The following is an 18959-nucleotide window of genomic DNA, read 5'->3' as shown; positions in this document are numbered from 1 at the left end:
TCCTGCAGTCCTTAAAATAGAGTTCTGCAGAGAATTGATGACTTACCCGTAGTGCTCGAAATCGCCTGCTTTCTGAAAAACGGAGGTCCTAACGCGCCCGAAACGCGTTTTCGGTCAAAAAAATATTGTCAAATAGGACCATATGGTTCCCCTATAGCTTTACTCCCGCGAAGAAAGCTCCTCAATCAGAGATCGTTCGCTAGTGCCTCCCGTAGAGCTCCCGACAAGGGTGTATTCGCCAACACAAATAGGGAAGAGTAGTTGAAGCTCTTACCCTCGTACCGCTTCCTGTGCTTCTCTTGCTTGCAGCTCAGCCCTTAGCATGAACCATGCTTTGATACCATGAAAAGATCCAGGGGGGGGAAGAGAGCTTGAGCTCTTGCAAGCACATACACACTCACAAAACCCTAAAAGAGAACAGACAAGGTGAGAGGCTGAAAATCTTCTTCTTCTTCACACACCACTCAACACACCATATACAAAGATAAGAGTACACACAATATGAAAAGGTACTCAACCAAATACATACTAGGGTTCTCTATAGTGTGAACCCAACTAAATGAGCTGGCGCTATAACTATGCCAGTCTCTAGAATGGCTGTCACACAGCCTGTCATCCCACTAGCCGCATATCACCCATGATCTTACCAACCATGCCAGTGGTGTAAGTGTGGGGCCTATCCCCCAGGTGGGTCATCACTGTCCACCACCTCACTAGATGAGCTTGATATCTCAACAGATGCTATTTGAGAATACCTGGGTATAAAGATCCTATACCATCCAGTTAATCCTAGGAATCCTCTGACTTCCTTTACCATCTTGGGTTCCGACCAGTCTACGGGTGCTTGGATCTTTGTGGGGTCAGGAGAAATCCCATATTTAGACACTACTATGAATCCCAAGTATTCCACCTGGTCCAGCAGAGAAAGAACACTTGCTCTTTTTTGCAAAGAGTTAGTGCTTCCTAAGGATTTCCAGGACCTTATGCACATGATCTTCATGATCTGCATGATCTGCAGCATTCTTTGAGTATACCAAGATATCATCAAAGAAGATGAGAACAAAATCATCCAAGTATTCTTTGAGAATATCCTGCATAAGATGATTAAACGTCATCGGTGCATTAGTCAATCCAAACGGCATGACTGTGAACTCATAATGCCATAGTGAGTATTGAATGCTGTCTTCGGGATGTCCTGTTCCTTGATTCTAATCTGGTAGTAATCGGATTTGAGATTTATCTTTGTGAACATTTGGGTCCCACTTAACCGATCCAAAAGTTCATCAATCCTCGGGATAGGATACTTATTTTTAATTGTTAATTAATTCAATCCTCTGTCGTCAATACAGAGTCTTAACATTCCATCTTTCTTCTTTTGAAAGAGAATGGGCGCACCCCAAGGTGAGACACTAGGTCTGACGAATCCCTGCTCTAACAGTTGTCTTAACTACTCCTTAAGTTCTATGGCTTTAGGGGCTGGCATTTTGTATGCACGTTGGGCTATTGGCTGAGCTCCGGGGGTTAACTCGATGTCATGATCTACTTTGTGAGAGGCATCTCAGTCAGCTCTTCTGGGAACACATTTGTATACTCACTTAACCACTTTGGTTCTTTAGCCTTGCATTTTATATCTACCGGATTCATCTTAACGACATAAACAGCTTGCCTCTTTTCTGAGGCCTTTTAACAATTTAGAAGCCTTGACTAATTGCAGCACTGGGGATCCGAAAATTCTAGTTCCTTGAACTTTTTTCGTGAAGGTCAAGGAAAGAGATGGTTCCATTGTGACAATGAATGTTAGCCTGATTCTTATGGAGACAATCCATTCCAAGTATTCCATCATAGATTCCCAAGGGAAGGACTCTGAACTGGCACTCTGTTATGTTCCCATCTAGACTAAACTAAATAAGGTCTGTCTCAAGGTGTGTGAAAAGAATCTTTCCACTAGCCAATTCCACTTGCATAGGTTTCCCTGATTTTTGATATAGGACTAACTTATGCAGAAATCCTAGGGAAATAAAAGAATGAGTACTGCCTAAATCAATCAAAAGCTTGAATTGCTTACCCTGGTACTTTGCTGGAGTCTGGAGGACTCGAAATTGACGATTATTTCCCTAATGCTCAATTGCGGCATAGATGTGTCCTTTTTCTTCCTCCATTTCCTCATCTATAGTGACGGCTCTAGCTGCTGCAGTCTGAAGTGGAACTCTCTCTCTTTGGTTACCCCAATTTTGGGAGGGAGTTTGGAGACTGCTTTGCATGGAGGCTACAGGCTGAGCTGGCACTCTTCTGGGGTTGCTCTGATTTTGGCATGCGGGACCTTGATTGGACTGATACGAAGGAGTGTGTCTCTAAATTCTGGGACCTTGGCTTCCTTGGCCCACAGAAGGAGATGGGCAATCCTTGAGCTGGTGCCCAAACCCCTGACATCTGAAGCACATGTTCTCACTTTGAAGCTCTCCTCTCTGTATTCTTGAAAGAGCCGGAGTTCCTGAGAAAGAGCTTCGAGGAAAAGGTCTTCCTTCGTTCCTAAAACTTCCTGACTCCAGATTCTGGTTAGGACCTTGGTGTCTCTTTGGAGGTGGAAGGCTGGAAGAACTTCCCGATTTCTGGAATCTCTTGAAGGATGAGGGAGCTGGCTTTAGTAGCGGGACTTTAACGATGAAGGCTTTGGCGAAGTCCTTCGCCATTCTTACAGATTCAACCATGGAAACTGGCTTGGCATTCTTGACGAGGGTTTCTAAAGGTTCGTTCATTCCCCAAATGAGCATGGCCATAAGTTGCTCTTCGTCTAGGGGTGGTGAGTACTTGAGGAGAAGAGCAAATGCTTGGTGATATTCTTCAATAGTTTTGCTCCCCTGGTTTAGCTCTAAGAATTCATTCCTCTTGGTTTTTAAAAATCACGGGAACAAAATCTCTTCCTTAGATAAGATTTGAGATCATTCCAGGACTGGGTATTCCTATCCAGATGGTTAGTGTCGCAATGGTTTCTCCGTGCCACCCTGGTTGTTTCCACAGTCTTCAGCCTAGCGAGAGCCATTTTGCTTCTCTCGTTGTATCCGGTGACATCAAAATATTCCTCCATGGCCTCAACCCACTTCTCCATAGCCTCGCCCAAGTTCTCCCCTTCACTTTTGAAGGATCCTGGCTGAGTTCTGTGAAGAGCCTTGTGAACGTTAGGGTCAAGATCTTCCTCATCAGTGAGAGGATCTGGCTGACGGCCACGGTTCACGCTCGCCTCATGATTCTGCCAAAAATGATACATTATTAAATTTTTATTTTAATTTTGTCAACGAGATCCTAAGACTTAAGAGGTTCAGAAAATAATTACTTAAACAAGGTAAACGATCTTATTGAAGATCTATGACATATGTCCGAGTAACAGATCTTGTTTCTTCAATTCGTCAAATAATAAACAATCACTCATATAACAGGGAATGTTTCCACAAAACATTTCTTTATTTATATAAAGGTTGCAATATGTACATAGAGCATCTCGACTCTAGAAAGTCAAAACCTCCTCGGGAAATGCATAAGACGACGATACTGGGCTACAGACATGTCCCGATACAAATGTTCCATTTCTGCCAAGGGAGCTACTATCTTCTCCTTTGGAATAAAGCAGCTAAGAAGTCTGTAGATATGGAAGGAAAGTCTGAAATCTCGAGGCGTAGGGTGATATAAAATGACACCATGAATCACTTTTAGCCTCATCAGAATCATAGCCAACGAGATTTTCCCTCAGCATCCTGCGCTGGTCACAAGAGGCATGGACATATTGCCCTGCAAACCACTTGTGTTGTTGTCTCTCCGTTGGGTCTGGGAAATATAAATCCTCAAAATGGCTTACGAGTCTGTGGCTCGGCTCGTTCGAGTTGTAGCAAGAGAGATGAGATGCTCAAAGGCGAAAGCAGTCATATCTTATGACTGGGTGAGATCGGGAATACCGGATAAGTGTGGAACTTCCATCTATAAAACCAAATTCTTTGATTAAAAATCTTCATTAATGAAGCTTAAGGAAGGAAAATACAATACGTACAAATACTCTTTCTGAGTTTTTATTATAAATTTTTGATAAGAATTCATTTTTCCTTATTAGCTTTCAACAACAAAGGTCTGATACCAGCTATGAGACCCTAGCCCCCTCTGTGATGCCCCCTCCGAGGGCGTTGGCGGCGGAAGTAGCATCAACCTCTCGCATGGGGAAGGGATCCCACTCAGGGCCTCACCCACGGATGTCCAGACAAGAGACTAGCCCGGCGGTTCCTCCGAAACCGAACCTGCAAAAACTTCCCTCACCCGAAAGGCGGGCGATTCCACCAGGGAAATCATCTAATGCAAGAATTGATCTAATGAGTCAAAGTCTTAACTATCCAAACTGATCTGACCGAACTCGAAAGTCACATGATCAGATCAAAGAAGAGACTTGCACTTGGTCCATAGAATCACCGCTTTTTTCCTCCTTTAACGAGGCACAATTGTTGATTCCCTCGCATAGAACAATGGTCTTCCTAGGACTTAATCTAACAAATATAATTTAATCGTAACTATTTGTATCGCAGGAGTCCCCCTATCTAGCCTACGGTCCATGGGTTAGCCAACTGCCCACAACCGCCCACAACCACTGTATTGGTGGGATTCCTTTATAAAAATTTGGTTATTTTTGCCCGTGTACCGAGGAAAAGAGTTCCCAGGCCCCCTAGCTGGCGTTTCAAACATACGCATGGGTGTCCTAGCAACCGCGAGCCCATGCATCACCTGGTCAGAACCCTTTAGGATCCTACTTAGGTGTCCTAGCACTTCACTCAGCAACCGCTTCGTCGGTCCTCGCCCATCGTACCGAAAGTGCACCATTTTAACCAGATTGAATTCCAAGTGTCATGGGAATTCCTCTTTTATCGTAAAATAAATTTATCTAAAATTTCTCTTTTATCGTAAAATAAATTTATCTAAAATTTCTCTTTTTTAATAAAAATATCCATTATTTCAAGTATACCAAAATTTTCTCTTTTTGTATTTAAATGATTAAATTCCAAATGTCATGGAAATTCCTCTTTTATCATTTAAGAATTTCTTATGCATAAGATAAATTTATCTAAAATTTCTTTTTTTTAAAATTAAATAAAAATATCTATTATTTTAAATATGCCAAAAATTCCTCTTTTACTATTTAATTACTTTGATCTAAATTATCATGGGAATTCCTCTTTTTGCTTTAAAATAAATTTACCAAAAATTTATCTTTTCTTTAAATTAAATATTTATGCATAAATACTAAAAAATTATTTCACATGATTATGATAAAAATCATTCTTTTTGCATAGGATGTCCAATCCTAGAATATGGTAGGAAGTCCTCTTTTAGCATTATGCATAAAAATAAGATATGTATTATTTTATGAAAATTTTACCATAGCTTCGCTACTATTACTGATCATTTTCAATTTTTCTTAAAAGAATAAAACATTGTAATGCAAATATGATAGAAAATCTATTCTTAAGCTTCAATCTAAACTATGAATTTAAATCATAATTTTAACCATAATGATAAACTTAATTATGATTATTCTACTAGATTAAGCTATTTCCATTTTGCCGCTTTTCCCAAATTGATAGGATTATCTCTTTCTCTTTTAGAATCAATTAAAGTAGTTTTTAACTACTTATAAATAATCTAAAAGAATTAACCATTATTTTGTTAATCATAAAAGCATAAAAATACCATTTTCTAATTCTCTAGCTTAACAAGCTTAGAGTTTGGTTTTGAATTAAGAATTTATCAATGAGAAGATTCTTTTGCTAAAGAATTAGCCATAGGAATGACTATTCTTTTTGGAGAGAGAGATATACATAAGAAAGCATTTTAATAAGCATAAAGATTAACTTTTTCTTGATTACACATTAAAATTCTTAGGTAAAGCTTGATTTAAATTTAAAACAAACAATTATAAAACTTCTCAAGCTTGAGAGGGGTTGAGAAGAGAAGTCATTTGAGAATATTAACAAAAAAACCATAAAATTCATTCTTACCTCAAGGATTAGCTTGCTTCTTTTTCTAGAAGTGAAGCCCCCAGCCAATTAATTGGTTTAGCAAGTGGAGAAGAGAACTCCAAGAGTTGTTCAAGAGAGAGAGAAGCTCCAAGCTCCCCGAAAGTAGAGGATTTTTAAGGGATAATAGAAAATATGATTATTTTAATGTAAGACTAGCATGGTATAGTTCGCATAGAAAATATGATTATTTTAATGTAAGACTAGCATGGTATAGTTCGCATATGAGAATATAAAAGAATGAGGGTCTATTTATAGGTGAAGGAGGCCACTAATTGAGTCCAACTGGGTTTTAGAATTTTCCAGCTTCAGTTTGACTCAATTTGGACAAGATTTGGACCAGTTTGGGTCCCTTTTTGATCTAGGAGAGAGGAGAGATAAAAATATCACAATTTTTTTGAATTAAAAACCCTTCCACACATGTGAAGGAGGTGCCTACCTCAAAGGTCCCCCCTCCTTACCAAGGTGTTAAAAATTTATCATTTCTCCAAAATATCTCATTTTTTTAGTAATATCTCTTAATTTTTAACTAATAAACCTTGTACTCAGTCAACTCTTCATCTTATGTGAGCATTTACTCATTTTTGGGTATTTTCTTTTCTTCATTGGATTTATCTCATCCCAACACTTGGATTAATCCAATCGGCCCATAGGAACCTTCATTAGACCATAATCCAAAAATTTTTGAAAATCTAGACCCTTAGGCTAAGGTCCCTTATATCATTTTTAATTGATTCCTAATGCACATTGGAGAATTTATTTTGAACTTCTGTTTCAGGGAAATATATATAAGGAGAATTTTTATATCCAAAAATATCTCAATATTGAATTACCTCTCTCTAGAATTTTTCTTCTCTCTAGGTAAAAACAAGGAAAAACAATATTCTCTTATATTCTAAAATAGGGAATGATTACAGGGGGATTGAAGTAAAAGCTTATTCATTATTCAGGAGGCTGAGGAGGAATCTTACAGGAGGGTTGTGGGATAGCCCTAGGGGCTTTGCAAGGGTAGCCGACTGGTTATTTAGCCCTAGGAGGGCTGTAGGACAAGTGTGGGGTAGCCCATATAGGTTGGCCAGCCTTCAGGATATCAGGCGCATAGTGTCCAGCCTCCATTGCCCATGTGCCTAAGTGCCTAGCCCTAGTTTTAGACTTGCGTATCATTAAATATGATTTTATGCTGTATTTATTCAGTCGTGGAGAAAATCCGAGATAACCGATTGCTTTTTAGCCAGCCAACTGTCTTCCTATAGGGTATAAATACCCCAGCCCAGAATTCATTCACTCATCTCATCATTCATCAAGTGCTAAAGCTGAACCAAGGGCTAGGATAGCCTAGAACAAGCTAACGCAGAAGGGGTGAAGGATTGAAGGTCAAGGGGGCAGAGATTCATCTAAGCCAGGATAAATATGATTTTATGCTGTATTTATTCAGTCGTGGAGAAAATCCAGGATAACCGACTGCTTTTTAGCCAGCCAACTGGTCTTCCTAGAGGGTATAAATACCCCAGCCCAGAATTCATTCACTCATCTCATCATTCATCAAGTGCTAAAGCTGAACCAAGGGCTAGGATAGCCTAGAACAAGCTAACGCAGAAGGGGTGAAGGATTGAAGGTCAAGGGGGCAGAGATTCATCTCAGCCAAGAGGTGGCAAGCTCAAGACTTCCCAGCCGGCTCTATTGCCTCAGGGGGAAAAGGCCAGAACCATATGGGTCTTCCCCAGGATGGATCACGGGAGCCTCTGGCTCCAAGAACTCGAACAATGCACTCCAGACCAGAAAGCGGAGGCTCGCGGATGGCAAGTTGAGTGCTGAGGAGATTTCTCAATACAAGAAGGAGGGTAGGTGTTTCTTTTGTCATACAAAAGGACACACTTCTCGGGAGTGTCCTAAGAAGACTACCACTCCAAAGACCGCCACCTTAGCCTCCACAACTTTCGAGTAATCCCCAAAGTTGTCTTTCAAGAGCTTCAGACCTTTTCCCATCCAGAAAAAGATTAATGAGGTTTCAATGCAGTTGAAGCTACCTTCGAGTTGGACTATGCACGATGTGTTTCACATCAGTTGGTTAAAGCCATATGCAGGTCCAAGCCCTTCATAATTTAAAGAGACGAGGTGGAACCAGATATTATTGATGAAGCAGAAGCTATGGTTCCAAAACAGATCCTTTTGCACCGTTTCAAGAATGGCTCAGGCCGAAGGTAAAGATAGTTCCTCATGAAGTTTCAGGACGACCGAGGGACCCACAAAGCGGTATGGCTTGACAAAGAGTTTTTCAACGACTATCCAGTGTTATTAATGGATTATTTGGAGGCTATGCAACTTCCGTCAAGTTAACCACCAGAAGGGGATGTCCCGTGCACCCCACACATGGATGCCACGTAGACATATCTGTACAAAAGATGCAGGACCTGGGATGTCCCATGTGAGCCCAGTCCGGGAGGACGAGTCAGCTAGGGTCTCATCATCCTAGTCGTCCGAGGTCAGGTGTGCATTGTCCTCTTGCACATGAGTCCAAGGTCAGGTGTGCATTGTCCTACACATGAAAAAAGTGCCAGTTCATGTTGTGAGTCTCCCTTTGGAATGATGTCAGTCAGATATGTATCTAGTAAGATAGTGGATGCTGGATCACTGTGTAGACAGCAGGGTTTGCATTTAGAAAAAGGGGCCAACCCATAGGGCTACCCCAGGAACTCATGTGGGCACGGGGAAAGTGTAAGACAACCCCTATAAGGGCCAGCATGAAGGCCCTCACTGTACCTATCAGCCATGGGTAGGTCATGGGAGGGCTGTAGGATAGCCCTTGGGGCTTTGCAAAAGGGTAGCCGACTGGTTATCCAGCCCTAGGAGGGCTGTAGGGAAAGTGTGGGGCAACACATACAGGGTACTCAGCCTCTAGGATATCACGCACACGATATCCAGCCTCCATTGCCCATGCGCCTAAGTGCCCAGCCCTAGTTTTAGTCTTGTGCAGCATTAAATATGATTTTATGTTGTATTTATTCAGTCGTGGAGCAAATCTGGGACAGACGACTGCTTTTTAGCTAGCCGAATGGTTTGCATGCAAGACTCGAGAGTTGCACTTAGCCAACCCTAAGAGGGTTAACTCCTCGATGTGAAGTTGCTAGGGGCTCACTCCACCCCTTCTTGTGTCACCCAAGAAGAGATCCAATATCTAGGTTGAGAGTAATAAGGAGGGAGCTATCGAGAGCTCAACCTCTACTTTATGCAACTAGCATGCAAAAGGGACATGATAGGTAGCAAAGATAGGGTAGAGAAGATGAGAAAAGAGAGCATTACCATCCCTACTTACATACACCAACAATCCAACATACACGCAAGATGTGGAAATCGTTCAAGACTGAGACATAGCCATTCCGGAAGTGACAATAAAAATCAGAGGGAAAATGGTGTCAAGGTTCATCTTGGATGCAGGGGTATGGAGTGAATATAATATCAGATATCCTAGCGAAGAAGCTAGGAATTACAAAAATGTAACCTGCTCCATTCCAGATCCGGATGGCTGATGAGAGAAGAGTCCAACTAGTTGGAATCATTAGGGAGAACAAATTGAAGTGGCAAGATGTATGTTCACTGTCGTATTTATAGTCCTATGAAGATGTCTGAGATTGCGGGTGCATACCCCATGTTGTTGGGAAGACTTCCCAAGCTGAATGGAACATACATTCTCTCTCAGAGAAAGAAAGGAACATGCATTCGTTAAATCTATTTTGCACCTGGTAGGAATTTCTAGTTTCCAGATACTCTTCCATATCTTCCTCCAAGTGTTGGGTCCCAACTTGTCCTCCAAATATTGTTACAATATAACACATTCTCCTCAGTCCTTCTTAAATCCCTATATAGTTCTTTGGTAGTCCCTTTATCCAGTTTAGCCTAACCCAGTATTTCACCCAACAAAAGTAGTAGAGTACGTGCTTTTTTGGACCTCATCCACCAGCACCACTCTAACCAACTGTCCCTCCCTAGAATTAAGACTAAACTCCTCATCAAGTTGACTAGGGTCCTTCCATCCTAGTAAATCCCCATCCCTTAGCAATCATACAATCTCTTATTTAGATTTCTAGCTATTTTAGGATCCTATAGAGCCAGGGGGCTAAATTTAGTCTAGAGCAGCCATCCCAAAGCATCAACTCCAATGTCTCTTTCCAGGAGAGTTTGTATGGGTGCCCTTTCTCTTGGGAGAAAACTAGTGCAAAGGAACTTCACTAATGGGTGTTGCCCTAGATGCAAAATAGCTCTAGAAGATGGCAAACATGCCTTTTGGGATTTCCAAGCTATCAGAAGTAATTGGACCAGAGTTAGTAGATGGATATGTAAGTGTATTGGTGTGCAGGCTCACTGGGAGGACTGGTTATTAGGGAGTTGGACAACTAGTGAGGAGACTGCTAATGATATCTTTAACATAACTAGATTTTGTTATCTGTGGAAAATATGGAATACTAGAAATTGTATTTTATTTCAGAAATCAAGTAATATAGGGTTGGATACTACAGGTCTGATGTATAAATGTGTACATATGTGTTCATCTATACTCATGTCAATAAACTAAATAAAGAAGGGATGATACCGATTATTCAGGCTTTACAGGCTGCCATCTTTTGACACTACTTGGAAGGGGATTTCTTTAGGCAAACTAGGATGAGCCTAACCTTCTTGTTCTTGTATATTCAGGTTATTTCTATGCAAAATCCAACGAGAAGTCTAGTCAAGTTTGGTCCAAGGACCACAAGATGGTATAAAAAATTTAAACAAATGAATTATACTTATGTGGCTTTCATTGAAAATCCAATGGGTTCAAGGCTAGTGGTCAAAGTGCGGTCAAAGAAGGGGAATGTTTTTGAGAATCGATCACCCAAAGGATGCACTATTGAGGTCCTGATGGAAGCATGCATTTAGCTGGGATTTCAGATTTCTTGGAAAAATTCTTCTTTTGTATTTGAAGATGAGAGATGGAACATGATTTGTAACATGTTGAATGGGAATTGAGGGTTGTCAAGTCGGCATATGAGATTTCAATGCTTTTTGGTATATTAATATATATTTATATTGGTCCCAAAAAAGTTTTAGCACCTTTGAGCTTATCAAACAACTCATATGTCCTGGGGATAGGAAATTTATTTTTATTGTGATTGCATTCAATCCATCCTAATATATGTACAAGTGCATAAATCCATCTTTTTTCTTCACCAATACTATTGGTAAAGCCTAGGGAAACTTACTTGGCCTAATAAAGCCTTGTTCTAAATTTTCAGCCAACTATTTTTTAACTTCTTGTCTTTCAGTCAAACTTAAGGATATAAATGATATGTTTTGAATGAATTGTTCTCTGATAATGAGTTCTGTGTGTTCTTCTTGTAGAAGGGATCTTTATCCCAGGATTCTTTATGGGTTGACCAGACTATAAGGAACCCCAGAATCAGTTGGATCTTAAGGTGAAAGAGTTTATCCTTAAGTTGTGCGAGATGAGGACATCTCATATTTTTTAAGTGGGGTAGGATGTAAGATTCCTCCCTCCAGCTTTTGAGGAGTAAAGGTATAAGAACCTCCCCTTCTGTTCTTGAAATTATTCCCCTCTCTGAAATAGAAGAAAGATCTAGTTTTACCCTATTTTAGCCTAGAGAGAGAAAATGTCTAGACAGAGATAATCCAAAATTGAGATATCTTTGGATATAAAAATCCTCCTAGTGTCTAAAATGGATTCCCGTGAAACAAAAATTCAAAATGAACGTTCCAAGGTGCATTAGGAATTAATTGAAAATGTGTATAAGGGACCTTAGCCTAAGGGTCTACATTTTCAAAAAAATTTGGATTATGGTCCAATTAAGGTTTCAATGGGACGATTGGCTGAATCCAAGTGTTGGAATAATATAAATCCAAAAGAATAAAATAAAATACCCAAAAATTAGTAAATGCTCACAAAAGATGAAGAGTTGACTGAGTACAAGGTTTATTAGTTAAAAATTATGAGATATTACTAAAAAATGAGATATTTTGAAATAATGATGCATTTTTGATAGCTTGGTAAGAAGAGGGGGACTCTTGAGGTAGGTTCCTATTTCACATGTGTGAAAGGGTTTTTAATTTAAAAAAAATGTGATATTTTATCTCTCCTCTCTCCTAGGATCAAACCACATAAAAAAGGGAGCCAAACTGGTCCAAATCTTGTTCAAATTGAGTGGTGATGAGAATAGAAGTGATGAGAATGAAAGGTAAATAGATGTGATATGAATCATCAGATAGATGAGAATGAATAGAGGATGGATGTGATGAGAATAGAAGTGATGAGAATGATTAGAGGATGGATGTGATGAGAATAGAAGTGATGAGAATGAAAGGTAAATAGATGTGATATGAATCAGATAGATGAGAATGAATAGAGGATGGATGTGATGAGAATAGAAGTGATGAGAATGAATAGAGGATGGATGTGATGAGAATAGAAGTGATGAGAATGAAAGGTAAATAGATGTGATATGAATCATCAGATAGATGAGATATGAATCATCAGATAGATGAGAATGAATAGAGGATGGATGTGATAAGAATAGAAGTGATGAGAATGAAAGGTAAATAGATGTGATGATATGTGACGCAAATCAAATAGATGGGAATGAATGGATGGATGGATGTGAAGAGAATAGAAGTGATGAGAATGAGAGGTAAATAGATGTGATGATATGTGATGCAAATCAGATAGATGGGAATGAATGGATGGATGGATGTGATGAGAATAGGAATGATGATACACATATCTCTGTCCCAGTTTCATAAAATAGTCCACAATGCAAAGTAGACCTCACATACCTCGGTATGCATCTCAATGCATCCAAATGCGGTTTCCAAGGAACCTGCATAAACTGACTCACCAACCCAATATCAAAGCTCAAATCTGGCCTGGTGATCATCATGTAGATCAAGCTCCCTACTATGCGCCTATACATAGTAGGATCCTCCAAAATCTCTCCTGAATCTGCACTCAACTTGCCATTCTGATCCAATGGCACCGAGATAGGCTTACAGCCTCTGATACCATACTTGGACAACATATCCAAGCCATACTGTCTTTGCAATAATCCAATACCATGTGGTGACCTAATCACCTCAATGCCCAAGTATCATCAAAGCTTTCAGTATAGAGTTTTTATTTTTTGGGTAGCATGTGTAGCATAACTGAGCACACAACCTTGTATACTAAGGTGAGCACCATCTTAAGAGCAGGACACTATCTTTGGATAAAAGGATCACGGTATAGCAATGCTTGTAGCAAGCAAGTACTGAACAGGAGTTACAAGGCCTTCCCAATAGCTATGGCAAACAAGGCCATGGGGTATCACACAACAAAAGCCATGAGTTTCATCAAGGCTAGTAAGTGCTAGAATGGGCACAACCAAGGAAAAGTTGCTACGACAATTAGGAAGCACTAGAAAAAGAAACACCAAGCAAGCTGGGCAGGGCACAACTAAGAAAAAACAAAGCAAGAGAGTGCTTCTTAGGTAAGGCATGCAGCTACGCATGAGTGGTAGCATCAACAGAGGCAACACTACACAACGCGGTGATGGATGGAAAAACAACAAATCATTGCTAAGGAGCAAGAGCAAGCAAATGACTTGCAGTCGTTGTCTCCTAGTAGCAAACTCGGGGTGCAGATAAGGTCATATTTTCTAGTTTTTTGTGGTTCACATAAAATCGAAGATAGGCTTAGGTTTGAAAACCTTATGGGGTGAAATATATATATATATTCTAGAGCTTATTCCTATGAAAAAATAAAAAACTTGTGGGTGTTAATAAATTGTGAGCCGAACACATCAATGCCTTGGATAACACATGATTCAATGATTTTAGCATGCTCCAAGCTAAGGTTGCATGGAAGAGAAGAAGGAAGCAAGTGGTATGCCTTGGTGCACGTGCACTTAATTTGTAATCACACATTTTCTTGCATTAAAAATAAGTTTGTCCTGCATGCATATTACACGTCCTAGTGACACATATTTCATTTCCAGGTCTTGCATTGGGATTAGACACTAGCCATATAGGCTAAGACCTTCACATAAAAATTTTGTATTTGTGTTCACATTCATTAGGCCTTAGAAACTACCATAGAGACTTAAGAAGCTCATGGTAAGACCACCTACTACAAAAAATAATGTTGCATCAGTGTGTAAGAAAAAGAACCAAAGGCACAATGAAGAGGGAAATGCCAAAATGAAAAAGAAGGAAAGAATTGAAGGAAAAAAAGCAAAGAGATGAAAGCATGAATTCAACAAAGAGGAAAACTCTAGTGACTCACTACCCAAGCCAACATTGTAAAGGCCACTAAATGAGTAGGCCAAAAATCATGTGAAATGTTGTAACACTCGCCCATTAGAGAGTAGACAAAGTAGCACCTTGGGAGAGTGAAAATCAACCCAACCATCTCCAAAATAACCTCTAAGCTAGAGAGTAACAAAGCCAAAAGAGCCTCTAAGAAATAAGGGGGCGTGATGCCATGTTGTAAACCTTGCATCCGACCACCTTGCAATAGCCTAAAAATATGGCACAAAGGGGGGTGTTGAGAAATATGGTGCCATTGGAGCACAATAGAAGGTTGAGAGTAAGTTACAATGTTATCTAGCAAGTTACCATATCATCAAAGCTAATTTATCCCACGTGAGCTCTCAAGAAACTTAAGAGCCACCTAATATTAAAGGGGCACCTTCAAGCAATGTAAACACACCAACTCAACTCAACTCAGGCATCAATATCAAGTAAGCCTATTTGGTTCATATTTGTCTATCACTTTAAGTGTTGCCATTTGATCAAGAAATCATGTTTAGCATTGTGTTTGATCCACCATAGCTTAGCCTAGCTCTCGGTCCATGTTTCTCAACAATGATTTCCCTGTCACATTTCTTTTCTCCAAATGGAAAATGAGATATCGTACCCAATGCCAGTAGGAAGAGGGCCATGGCTTCGACAAGGCAAGATCAAACACGATTGGCACATGGAGCAAATCACAATCAGAAAAGGAAAGAAGAAGGTAAAAATCTCCACAAATCCCAAGAGGAAAGTCAATGCCTATGTCAGGCCGCTATATGTAGAAGAACTGAATATGCTGGAAGGAATTAAAGAGGATGAGGAGGAAAGAATCCTCAAAGAAAACCCACATCTCATATCCTTATTCCAGCTGGACATAAAAAATTATGTCCAAGTACTCAGCAAAAGTACTAAAATTCCAAATCCAACCAATAGAAAAAGCAACCTTTAAGTGATTGTGCACAAAAATAATGGCAGGCTTAGAGTCTGTGTGGTTTACAAGAAACTAAATAATGTAGTGACCATACCAAATCCATTTCCTTTTCCCTTCACAGACTCTATGTTGGATGCTATAGTAGGCCACAAAATCTATTCTTTCCTGGATGGATTAAGTGGATATATCTAGGTCAAAATGGCACTTGAAGGCATGGAGAAAACCTGATTCATCACAAAGTGGGCATAATTCATGGCAAAACATCATGACCTTAAGACTCCAAAATGCACATGCAACATTCCAACTCATGGTACAAGAAATTTTCTATGATTACTTAACTGAATTCATGCATGTGTTTGTAGATGACTTCAGTGTCTTCAAGAGGTATGTGGATTGTCTACACCAGGCTCTGCCTATGCTTGGAAAGATGCAAGCGAATGAAACTAAAGCTAAACCCAATGAAGTGCATGTTCACTATGAAGGGTGGAACACTCCTTGCACACATAGTGTCCAAAGATGGGATTGTTGTCGATTCGGCCAAGGTCAAGATGATAAGCACATTGAATTTACTGCAAAAATTGAAGGAGCTTAGCAGATTCTTGGCCCAAGTCAAACGGAACAACCAATTCCTCAGGTACCTTGCTAATGTGGCACAGCCACTGTATAACCTCACAAAGAAGGGGCACAATTCCTATGGACAGAAAAGCACAAGGATGCCTTACAAAATCTGAAAACAATGCCAGTGTAGCAATAATCCAACCAACAATATGCGACAAGATGTTCCATGTATTCATAGATGCATCAGATACAACAATTGGAAGTGTGTTGATAAAACAGACAGAAGAAGGGTGGTACATACACATTTATTATGCTAGTCAGATGCTCTTAAATGCCGAGAAAAATTACACCACTGAAAGGGAAGCCCTGGGATTGATTTACTTAGTGAATAAATTCTATCATTATTTGCTGGGAAATGACTTTGTGTTCCATGTAGATCATCAAGCCCTACTATATCTATCGAATAAGCTAGATCTGACTGGGAAGTTAGCAAGGTGGATGTTTATGCTATAAGAATTTCAATTCACCATCGTGCACACCCCTAGAAATCAAAATGCAGTAGCAGACTTTTTCAATAGAATAGACACAGGAGAGCAACCTATAGGGGTGGCTGATCAGCTTCCAGATGCAAACCTATTTGCTATTTAGTCTACACCCATGCAAAGCAATTGGTACTTTGACATGCTGCAGTTCATCATAGAAGGAACATTGTTGTGACATGAGTAGAGATCAGCGTAAGAAACTGGCACTCCAAAGCAAGCATTACCTTGAGAGATTGCAGGAGCTTTGTACAAAAAAAGGCCTTGACCAAGTTGTTAGAACATGAAAAAATAGATGTGCTGATAGAAGCACATCAAGGAGTGTTAAGCAGGCACTACTCTCGAGAAACAATGGGCAGAAAAGTCTTGAAGTAGGCTTATGGTGGTCCACTGTACTTAAAGATGCATGGGATCATGTTAGGCAATGTGATGTGTGTCAGCGGATCGGATAGCCATCAACCTAATTGGATTCCTCATCACCGAGTCCTACCACTTGAACCCTTTCTGAAGTGGGGAATGGATTTTTTAGGACCATTCAAGCCTTCAATGAGGAGGACTGATAACAAATACATTCTCGTGGGGCAACTGACTACTACTACACTAAATGGGTGTGGAAGAAAAAGCCCTCAAGGATAATTCAGCTCCCAGTAGTAACCAAGTTCTTGTATGAGAATGTATCTTGACAAGGTTTGGATGTCTAATGGAGCTGGTAAGTGATCAAGGAGGATAATTCATCAATGAAGTGATTCAAAAATTGACTTAACAGCACATGATGCTGCACAAAAAATAAACCGTTTACTATCCATAGGCAAATGGTCAAGAAGAATCTACAAATTAGGTACTGAAGCGGATCCTCATAAAGACAATCAATCAAAATAGAATAGACCAGGATGAAAAGCTTCACTTTGTAATATGGGCATTTCGCATAACATTCAAGGGAAGCACTGATTCACCCCATTCTCTTTTGTCTATGTCTTAGAGGGAGTAGTTCCAATGGAGTATGTTGTCCTCCTAAGCCTCAAAGTATCCATGATTAAAAGGTTCAATCCAGAGGAATCAATCAACTAGTGGATGCAGCATGCAGATGGAGGAAACAAGGCTACACAGTGCATGGGTGAAAGACATCACTCATAGAAAAGAAGAAAGAAGTGGGTGGACAAAAATAGCAAAGCACAAGATATTTCAGGAGGATGACAAGGTACTGTTGTTCAATTCAAAGCTCAAACAAGAACTAGGTAAGGCCAAAATATGATGGATGGGTTCCTATCCGCCGATAGTAGAATAATTAAGCTCAGGAACATTCAGGCTGAAAACACTGTGGTAAAACACTACCCAATCCTATGAATGGATTTAGACTTAGACCCTACAGAGGAAGATATAATGCAGGACAAGAACCAACTACTTAGGAGGACACAGAGGCAGACACAATGGACTTGAGCATGATGGCATCGATCCCCATCTATACAGTGCAACCGGGATGAAGACATGTACACAGCACTCCAACGAGCACTCCAATGAGCAACATTGAAGAGAGAGAGAATATACACAGCACTCCAATGAGCAACATTGAAGAGAGAGAGAATATACACAGCACTCCAACGAGCAACATTGAAGAGAGAGAGAATGTATGATGAAAAGCAAAGGAAGTGGAACGTTGAGTAAATATTAATAAATACACCACATACACATGGGAATCATGGTATTCTTGGCTGGCTACCTCGCTTTCGTGGGCAGCAGAAAATGCCTTGAAAATATAGCCCCAATCAAGAAACTTTACCACGGCCAAACTCCACTACCCTCACTCTCCTTCAATCAACACATAATACAGTATATACAAGTGGTACATAATGTAAACACGCTAAGTGAAGTGGGTAGGTGTGGACTAGTTGGTGTAGTCCAACTGTAGAATCTCTGACGAAGATATGTCGGTGCCAGCTTCCAACCCTGCCAGTGATGTAAATGGTGAACGGTCATACAAGTGCCTCGTGAGTGTCAGCTCATGTTGAGTTTGACATCTCAACATTATCCCTATTTATCATCTAGTCAACAACATTTAATACCAAGTTGGCTAGCTTATTTAGCATTAAAATCATGATTATTATCTTATACATGTTGTGTAGCTTTTATTCAATAGTCGGTTGGCCAGCTCTATAGCCAACCAACCAGCTTTATATGCCCATATAAATAGCAAGCATTCAGTTCCATCATTCATCCATCATTGATTCAGTATTCAGCAGTTGGATCATCATCGCTTTTGAAGCTTACACACATTCACCCAACATAAAACACAGCATCATCAGCCCAAGAAAGAAGAGCTTTAGTCTACTTGCGTTTCTCAGTCCTACAGTAGATTTCAACATTCATACACTTTATCGTTTGCTCCATCCTCCCGAGTGAAGGTAAACACATCATATTCATTCATTCCCCTTGCATATTCGCAACCTAGAATAGTCCTAATTCAGCCCATCTCTAAGCCATAGTTTGCAGCCTTCTTACAACTCCTTGGAAGAGTGCATTGGCCTTGAGATTGGACATCATTGGTGCTTCTATAGCAGTGTATAGTCAGCC

The sequence above is a fragment of the Cibotium barometz genome, chromosome 6 (genome assembly GCF_041138505.1).
Source record: "Cibotium barometz isolate CiBa-2024 chromosome 6, ASM4113850v1, whole genome shotgun sequence".
Lineage (NCBI taxonomy): Eukaryota > Viridiplantae > Streptophyta > Polypodiopsida > Cyatheales > Cibotiaceae > Cibotium > Cibotium barometz.
Note: the sequence above shows the minus strand (reverse complement) of the source record.